An 8184-nucleotide genomic window follows, 5' to 3' on the forward strand; every position below is an offset into this window, starting at 1 on the left:
AGCTAGGAAGATGCTATACACCTGAGTCACAGCCCAGCAAGTGTTTTCTATTGTGTATACTTTCCTTTGGCATTATTATCTCCACCCCCCCCCCCGCCAGGTTTTTGTCTGTTTCTTGAGACCAGGTCTTGTTGTGTGGCCCAGGATGACCTGAAATTCTCAACCCTCCTGCCTCAGCTTCCTGAGTGCTGGGATTAGACCAGGAGTAGATTAGGAGTAGACTACCACACCCAACAACACATATTTTTAACAGCTACATAGTCTTACATTATACATAGGCACTATAAAGAATTTTGTTCTTAACTGACTTCCTATTGTTGGACATTTATGTAACTTCCAAGCTGTTATAATTAACCAGCATGCCAACTAACAGTACGTATATCTGGCAAGCAAATAAGTCTGATCTGCAAGCTGATCACCTAGCTTTTCCCTATGAGAGAGTATGGGGGGGGGGGCGGAATCAACCTGTATTAGAGAATTCACACAGGGTTATTATCACTTTGTCTGCATAAATGGTCTTATCACATAAGCTATGTGATAGCTAGTAATGCATTTGGACATGTTGGAGTAAGATTGTTCATGTTGTAGTTTCCAAGCTATCTTGGAAACAACTAGTCAACAGTCCCTCACTGAACTCAAGATCTCGCACCCATGTGTTTAGAGATCTGAGGTAAGTGTGTTCTGCAAGTGCTTGAAGGTCTCTTTCAGTGTTGTGAATACCTGTCACCACCATCTCCAAGTCTGGCATCTGAATGTCTCACATGGTGGTTCTTTTTTTTTCCAGTCAGTTGTGGGGCCTGAACTCTAGGCCTGGGTGCTGTCCCTCAGCCCTTCAGCTCAAGGCTAGCGCTCTACCACTTGAGCCACAGCACCACTTCTGGCTTTTTCTGCCTATGTGGTGCTGAGGAATCGAACCCAGGACCTCATGCATGCAAGGCAAACATGCTACCACTGAGCCACCTTCCCAGCCCCTCACATGGTGGTTCTGAGTGAGTACAAGACCACCCACACTCAGTTGCCTTGCACTCTTTTCTATTTCAGTTCCTTATGTGGAAAGGATCATATCTTTGGACCATCTTAGTATTTGACAGACTGTCTTTATTGGATGAATACATAGATAAATGGAAACCTTTTTTTTTTTGCCGGTCATGGGGCCTGAACTCTGGGTCTGGGCGCTGTCCCTCAACTCTTCAGCTCAAGGCTAGCTCTCTACCACTGGAGCCACAGCGCCACTTCTGGCTTTTTTTGTTTATGTGGTGCTGAGGAATTGAACCCAGGGCCTCATGCTTGCAAGGCATGCACTCTACCACTGAGCCACCTTCCCAGCCCTTTTTTTTTTTTTTTTGGTTCCGGTCGTGGGGCCTGAACTCAGGGCCTGGGCGCTGTCCCTCAGCTCTTCAGCTCAAGGCTAGCGCTCTACCACTTGAGCCACAGCGCCACTTCCGGCTTTTTTTCTTTTTGCTTATGTGGTGCTGAGGAATCAAACCCAGGGCCTCAGGCATGCAAGGCAAGCACTCTACCACTGAGCCACCTTCCCAGCCCCAGTGAAACCTTTTTTGAGTGCTGGCCCTGAGGCTTGAACTCAGGGTCTGGGCCTTGTCCCTGAGCTGCTTTTGCTCAAGGTTAGCATTCTACCACTTGAGTCACAGCTCTAGTTACAGTTTGGGTGGTTAATTGGAGATAGCCCAGGCTGGCTTCAAATCATGATCCTCAGATCTTAGCCTCCAGAGTAACAAGGATTACAGGAATGAGCCACTGGCACCTGGCTTCAGTACTGTTTTTTGTTTGTTTTGTCAGTTGTGGGGCTGGGCCTGGGCACTGTCGCTGAGCTCTTCAGCTCAAGGCAAATGCTCTACTACTTGAGCCACAATGCCACACTTCCTGTTTTCTGGTGGTTAATTGCAAATAAGAATCTCACAGACTTTCCTGCCTGGGATGGCTTTAAACCATGCTCCTCAGATCAGCCTCCTCAGTATCTAGGATTACAGGTGTGAGCTACCAGTGCCCCAATAGTACTCTGTTTTTAAGAAACATTTGCAACTTAATATGTATTTGGGGTTTGGGCTTTCTCTATTTTGTTGGCACTGGGGTTTGAATTCAGAGCCTCATTCTTGCTAGGCAGGTGCTCTGCTGACTGAGCCATCCTCTAGTCCTGATTTTGCTGGTTATATTTAAGAGAAAGTCTTAGTTTTCCACCAAAGCACATCCTTGGGCTTGATCTGCCTAAATCAGGCAACCCATCTAGCTAGAGTGATAAGCCTACCCTTGCCACATTAAACTCAGGGCCTCACACTTGCTTGGCTTGCTAGGCTGGTGCTGTGCTACTTTAACCACACCTCCCAACCCTCTGTAGACACTTTAACTTAGCTGGTGTAGTACTCAGTTTTTTGTTACTATAACAAAATAGCTGAAGCAATCAACCTACAAAGTGAAAGGCTTAATTTGGCTCACAGTGTGCAGATTTCAGTCCAAGGTTAGTTTGCTATGTCGCCTTTAAGCCTGTGGTGAAGTGGCACATTACCACAGGAGTATGGAGAAGTGGAACTGCTCACCTCATGTGGAGAAGCAAAAATGGGAAGGGGCTGAGGTATATATTTCAATGATAGAGTGCTTGCCCAGCAGGCACGGAGCCTGGGTTTGAACTCCAGCACCACAGAGAAAGGGGATGGGGGAATATGAAGAGAATAAAAGGACAGGCCAGGGTCCCCCAGTGTCCTTCAAAGTCACACCTGATGACTGGAAGACGCCCCAATCTAGAGACTGAGTCCTCTTCCTCTTCTCTTTTATGCTTGGGCTGCAACCTAGAGCCTTGTACATGCTAGGCCACAAAATAGTCCACAAAGTACTATACTCACAGTTTCTTTTTTTAGTGCTAGGGATAGAACCCAGGGCCTCGCTCACACATGCTAGAGACCTGGTCCTTGCTACCGGAGAGGCTGAGGCAGGATTACTAAAGCCCACCAGCTCAAAGTCAATCTAGGCAATACAGTGAGACTCCCATCTCAAAACAAAACAAACAGCCTAGTACCACTGGCTCATACCTGTAATCTTAGCTACTTAGAAGGCTGATGATCTGAGGATCAGAGTTCCAGCCAGCCTGGGAAGGAAAGTCTGTGACACTCTTAAATTAAGCACCAAAAAGGCCATAAGTGGATCTGTGGCTCACATGGTAGAGTGCTAGTCTTGAGCAAAAAAGCTCAGGGACAGCACTTAGGTCCTAAGTTCAAGCCCTAGGACCAGCAAACACACAAGTACACACACAACAACAACAACAAAATATTTCCCTTAAAAACAAGTTAGAATTCTCGGGGCTGGGAAGGTGGCTCAGTAGTAGAGTGCTTGCCTTGCATTCATGAGGCCCTGGGTTCGATTCCTCAGCACCACAAAAGCAAAAAAAAAGCCAGAAGTGGTGCTGTGGCTCAAGTGGTAGAGCACTAGCCTTGAGCTGAAGAGCTGAGGGACAGCGCCCAGGCTCAGAGTTCAGGCCCCACGACTGGACCTAAAACAAACAAAAAAAACACACAAAAACAAAAACAGAAAAACAAGTTAAAATTCTAAATGGATTTGCACTGAATTTGTAGACTATTGTGTGGGGGAAAGATGGGGGTGTGGGGCTTGAACTCTGGGTCTGAACACTGTCCCTGAGCTCTTCCACTCAAGGCAAGCACTCTACCACTGAGCCACAGAGCCACTTCCAGTTTTCTGGTGGTTAATTGGAGATAAGAGTCTCACAGACTTTCCTACCCAGGCTGGCTTTGAACCTCAATCCTTAGATCTCAGACTCCTGAGTTGCTAGGATTACAGGCGTGAGCCTCCAGTGCCTGGCTTGTAGGCTATTTTGAAGAAAACTGACATCTTAGTAAATGGTCCATTCCAAAGTATGATATTCCCCTCTTCTATCCAAATTATTTTCTGTGTTCTTTTGTGTTGTGCCAGAACTGGGGCTTGAACTCAGGGCCTGGACACTGTCCCTTACCTTTTTTGCTCAAGAATAATGCTCTACCATTTGTGCCACAGTTTTACTTCTGGCTTTTTGGTGGTTAACTGGAGACAATAATCACATGGACTTTTCTCTCTTTCTGGGCTGGCTTTGAACTGTGATCCTCAGATCTCAGCCATCTGAGTAGCTAGGATTACAGTTGTGAGCCACCAACACCTGGATCTTCTCTGTTTTTTTTTTTTTACTAGAGCTTTAAAGTTTTCTTCACAGAGTGATCTTGTATTTTGGTTAAGCTTACTTATAGGTATTTTCTAATATGAATAGACTCTGTGTGTGTGCATGTGCACTTGGGCCTGGATGCTGTCCCTTAGCTTTTTTTTTGGGCGGGGGTGGGGGGCGGTCGTGGGGTTTGAACTCTGGGCCTGGGCACTGTCCTTCAGCTCTTCAGCTCAAGGTTAGCGCTCTACTACTTGAGCCACAGCGCCACTTCCAGCTTTTTTCTTTTTGCTTATGTGGTGCTGAGGAATCGAACCCAGTGCCTCATGGATGCAAGGCAAGCACTCTACCACTGAGCCACCTTCCCAGACTTGTCCCTTAGCTTTTTTTGCTCAAGGCTGGCACTTTACCACTTGAACCATAGCTCACTTCCAACTTTTTGCTGGTTAATAAGTCTCTCAGATTTATCCTCCCAGGCTGGCTTTGAAACATGATCCTCAGATCTCACAATCCCAGACCTTTTTGCTTTTTTTTTTAGATGGAGCCTGCTTTTATTTATTTATTATTTTTGCTCAAGCTGGCCTAGACTCCAATACTCCTACTTACACTTCCTGAATAGCTGGGATTACAGGTGCATATCACCATACCCAGCTTGTTTATTGAGATTTTTTTTTTTTTTTTGCAGGTCCTAGGGCTTGAATTCATGGCCTGGGCACTGTCCCTGAGCCTGTTTGTGCTCAAGGCCAGCCCTTTCCCATTTGAGCCATAGCATCACCACCTCTTGCTAACTTTTTACGTGGGCTAGCCTCAAACTGTTATCCTCTTTATTCCCATAGTAGGCATTAGCCACTTCAGCCATATTTTTCATCCAGTGCTGGGATGGAACCCAGTATCTGAACATGTTAATCACACAGGCTAGCCTCTGTGTTGTGTATACATACTTTCAGCTCCTCTTCTTGATATTCAAAAGGTTATGTCTAAAGTATTTTAATTAAGTGTGATATTTTCTGAAGATTTTTGATAGCCTTTACTGAGATAAGGAAGTTTCCTTTTGCTCTTAGTTTGCTAAATTTTGTGTGTGTGCGCACGTGCGCACACGCGTGCATGTGCACACCTGCCAGTAATGATACTTGAACCAAGGCCCTAAACTCTCATTCAGCTTTTTCACTCATGACTAGCACTCTACCATGCCTCTACTTCCAGCTTTTTGCTGGTTAATAAGAGATAAGAGTGTCTCTATTTTATCTATCCAGGCTGACTCTAAACTATGATCCTCAGATCTTAATCTCCTAAGTAAGTAGGATTATGGGTGTGAGCCACCGATGCCCAGCCAGTGTGTTGTTTATGTGAAAAATCTTTGGAAACATTTCTAAAAATATCACATTCTGTTTATTAGTCAAGTCTGTTTATCTGACCTATTGTAAGTTATTTTGGGGGTTTAGAGGTCTTAACTTCAAAGAAGAGCACAGTAGTTTAAAAATTATACATATTTTAGGATCTTTTTTTTTTTGAACTCTGGGCCTGGACACTGTCCCTCAGCTCTTCAGCTCAAGGCTAGCACTCTACCACTTGAGCCACAGCGCCACTTCCAGCTTTTTTCTTTTTGCTTATATGGTGCTGAGGAATCAAACCCAGGGTCTTAGGCATGCAAGGCAAGCACTCTACCACTGAGCCACCTTCCCAGCCCCATATTTTAGGATTTTTATTATTTTTTTATTTTTTATTTTTTGTTGGTCATGGGGCCTGAACTCTGGGCCTGGGTGCTGGCCCTCAGCTCTTCAGCTGAAGGCTAGTGCTCTACACTTAAGCCCCAGCAGCACTTCCGGCTTTTTCTGCTTATGTGGTGCTGAGGAATCGAACCCAGGGTTTCATGCATGCAAAGCAAGCACTCTACCACTGAGCCACCTTCCCAGCCCCCATATTTTAGGATTTATGAAATGATTTCTAATGTGGGACATAAGGTACTGTTAGAAATAAACAAATTTTAAAAAGCATAATGTCTCTGGAAAACTTAAAGTATGTGTGACTCATTAGAACATCTTAAATAGATGACATTCTATATAGATGAAAAATATGTCCAGGTTTACTTAAAATTAGGAAGGAAAAAGTTACATAGAACAGGAATAGTTAATAGTGTAAAAAAAAACAATACATTTTACTTGTCAACTCTCCTGTTGGGAAATACTAGTTGGTATATGCATACATATAGTATGTGAATCTTTCACAGTAGGATTCTCTTTAGGATTGATGTAAAGTAAGAATATGGGAAAGAACTAGCTACAGGTGAGAAATGGAGAAGAGCAGCAGTTCATTGTGCAGGGTGGTTTAATCTAGCCTCGGACTTTCTGATTGCTCTTGGAGTCTGCACATCAGGAGTGCTCCTTCTCAGTAGGTAAAGTACATGGTAGAGGCTGTTCTCTTGTGTTAAAGAAGTCTCCTGTTTCCTGGTTGCAGGCTCTGAGGAGGTCCCTATCTGCCTTGCAGGTCTTCACCAAGAAGAAGAAACATCCAAAGACTGAAAGCTGATGATTGGCCAAGGGTTGGTGGCTCACACCTGTTATCCTAGCTAGTCACGAGGCTGATATCCTCAGATATCAGCTGGTTCAAAACCAGCCAGGGCAGGAAAGGTCATAAGACTCGTTTATTTATTTATTTTGGCAGTTGTAGGCCTGACTGCTGTCCCTGAGCTCTTCTGCTGAAGGCTAGCATTCTACCACTTTGAGCCACAGCTCCACTTCCCTTTCTTTCTTGTCTTTTCTTTTGTCAGTCGTGAGCCCTGAACTCTGGGCCTGGGTGCTGTCCCTCAGCTCTTCAGCTCAAGACTAGCACTCTACCACTTGAGCCACAGCACCACTTCTGGCTTTTTCCGCTTATGTGGTGCTGAGGAATCGAACCCATGGCCTCATGCATGCAAGGCAAGCACTCTACCACTGAGCCACATTCCCAGCCCTCCACTTCCGGTTTTTGAATAGTTAATTGGAGTTAAGTTTTATGGGGACTTTTCTGCCTGGGCTGGCTTCCAACTGGGATCTTCAGAAATCAGCCTCCTGAGTAGCTAGATTTACAGGTGTGAGCCACCAGCACCCACCCAGCCAATCATAAGACTCTTTATCTCCAATTAACCACCAAAAAGCCAGAACTGTGGCTTAAGTGGTAGAGCAGTAGCATAAAAGCTCGGGTATAGTGCCCAGACTCTGAGTTCAAGTTCCAGGATTGGCACAAAAACAAAAAAGCTGCTGATGGACTAAGTTCTGCTCACTAGAACAGGGGACTAGGGATGTGAGACATGTTTTGGAAGAACTGGTTGTACAAACTCTAGAAACAAATTAGACTTGGAGATATTAAGCGAAATCTTCAGCATCGACTCTGAACTGTTCCCTTTGCAATCCTCCACACCTGTGTGTGGAGTTGGGCTTGGTGGCCATCTTTCATTGTGCTGTAAGGAGGAAGCCAGGTGAATGACATTTCCAGGTTAATAATCATCTCCTCTACTTGCCTGTGCCCACAGTGGGTTTTGAGAGCCTAACATTGAGAGGAGCTATTTATGCCACTCCAGCCAGCTAGTCTAGCAATATAGAGGATCATCTTTTTTTTTTTTTTTTTTTGGTCGGTCATGGGGCGTGAACTTTGGGTTTGGGTGCTGTCCCTCAGCTCTTCACCTCAAGGCTAGCACTACTGCTTGAGCCACAGCAGCACTTCGAGTTTTCTAGTGGTTTAGAGATAGGAGTCTCACGGAGTTTCCTGCCTAGGCTGGCTTTGAACCGCGATCCTCCTATCTCAACCTCCTGAGTAGCTAGGATTACAGGCGTGAGCCACTGGCGCCTGGCTTTGGGGATCATCTTGTACCACAGGTGACCCTTGATGGCACAGATTCCATAGCTGCGGAGGCATGCATGGGAGGGAGGAGGGAAAAAGGCTAATAGGATCAGGGAGACCATCCTAACATGGAGAATTCAGAACACATTTTCCTGAGAACTCAGGTAGATGAAAGCTTGTTCACACACGGGCAGAAGGAAAGACCTTGCTTG

Source organism: Dipodomys ordii, unplaced genomic scaffold (genome assembly GCF_000151885.1).
Source record: "Dipodomys ordii isolate 6190 unplaced genomic scaffold, Dord_2.0 Scaffold202, whole genome shotgun sequence".
Classification (NCBI taxonomy): domain Eukaryota; kingdom Metazoa; phylum Chordata; class Mammalia; order Rodentia; family Heteromyidae; genus Dipodomys; species Dipodomys ordii.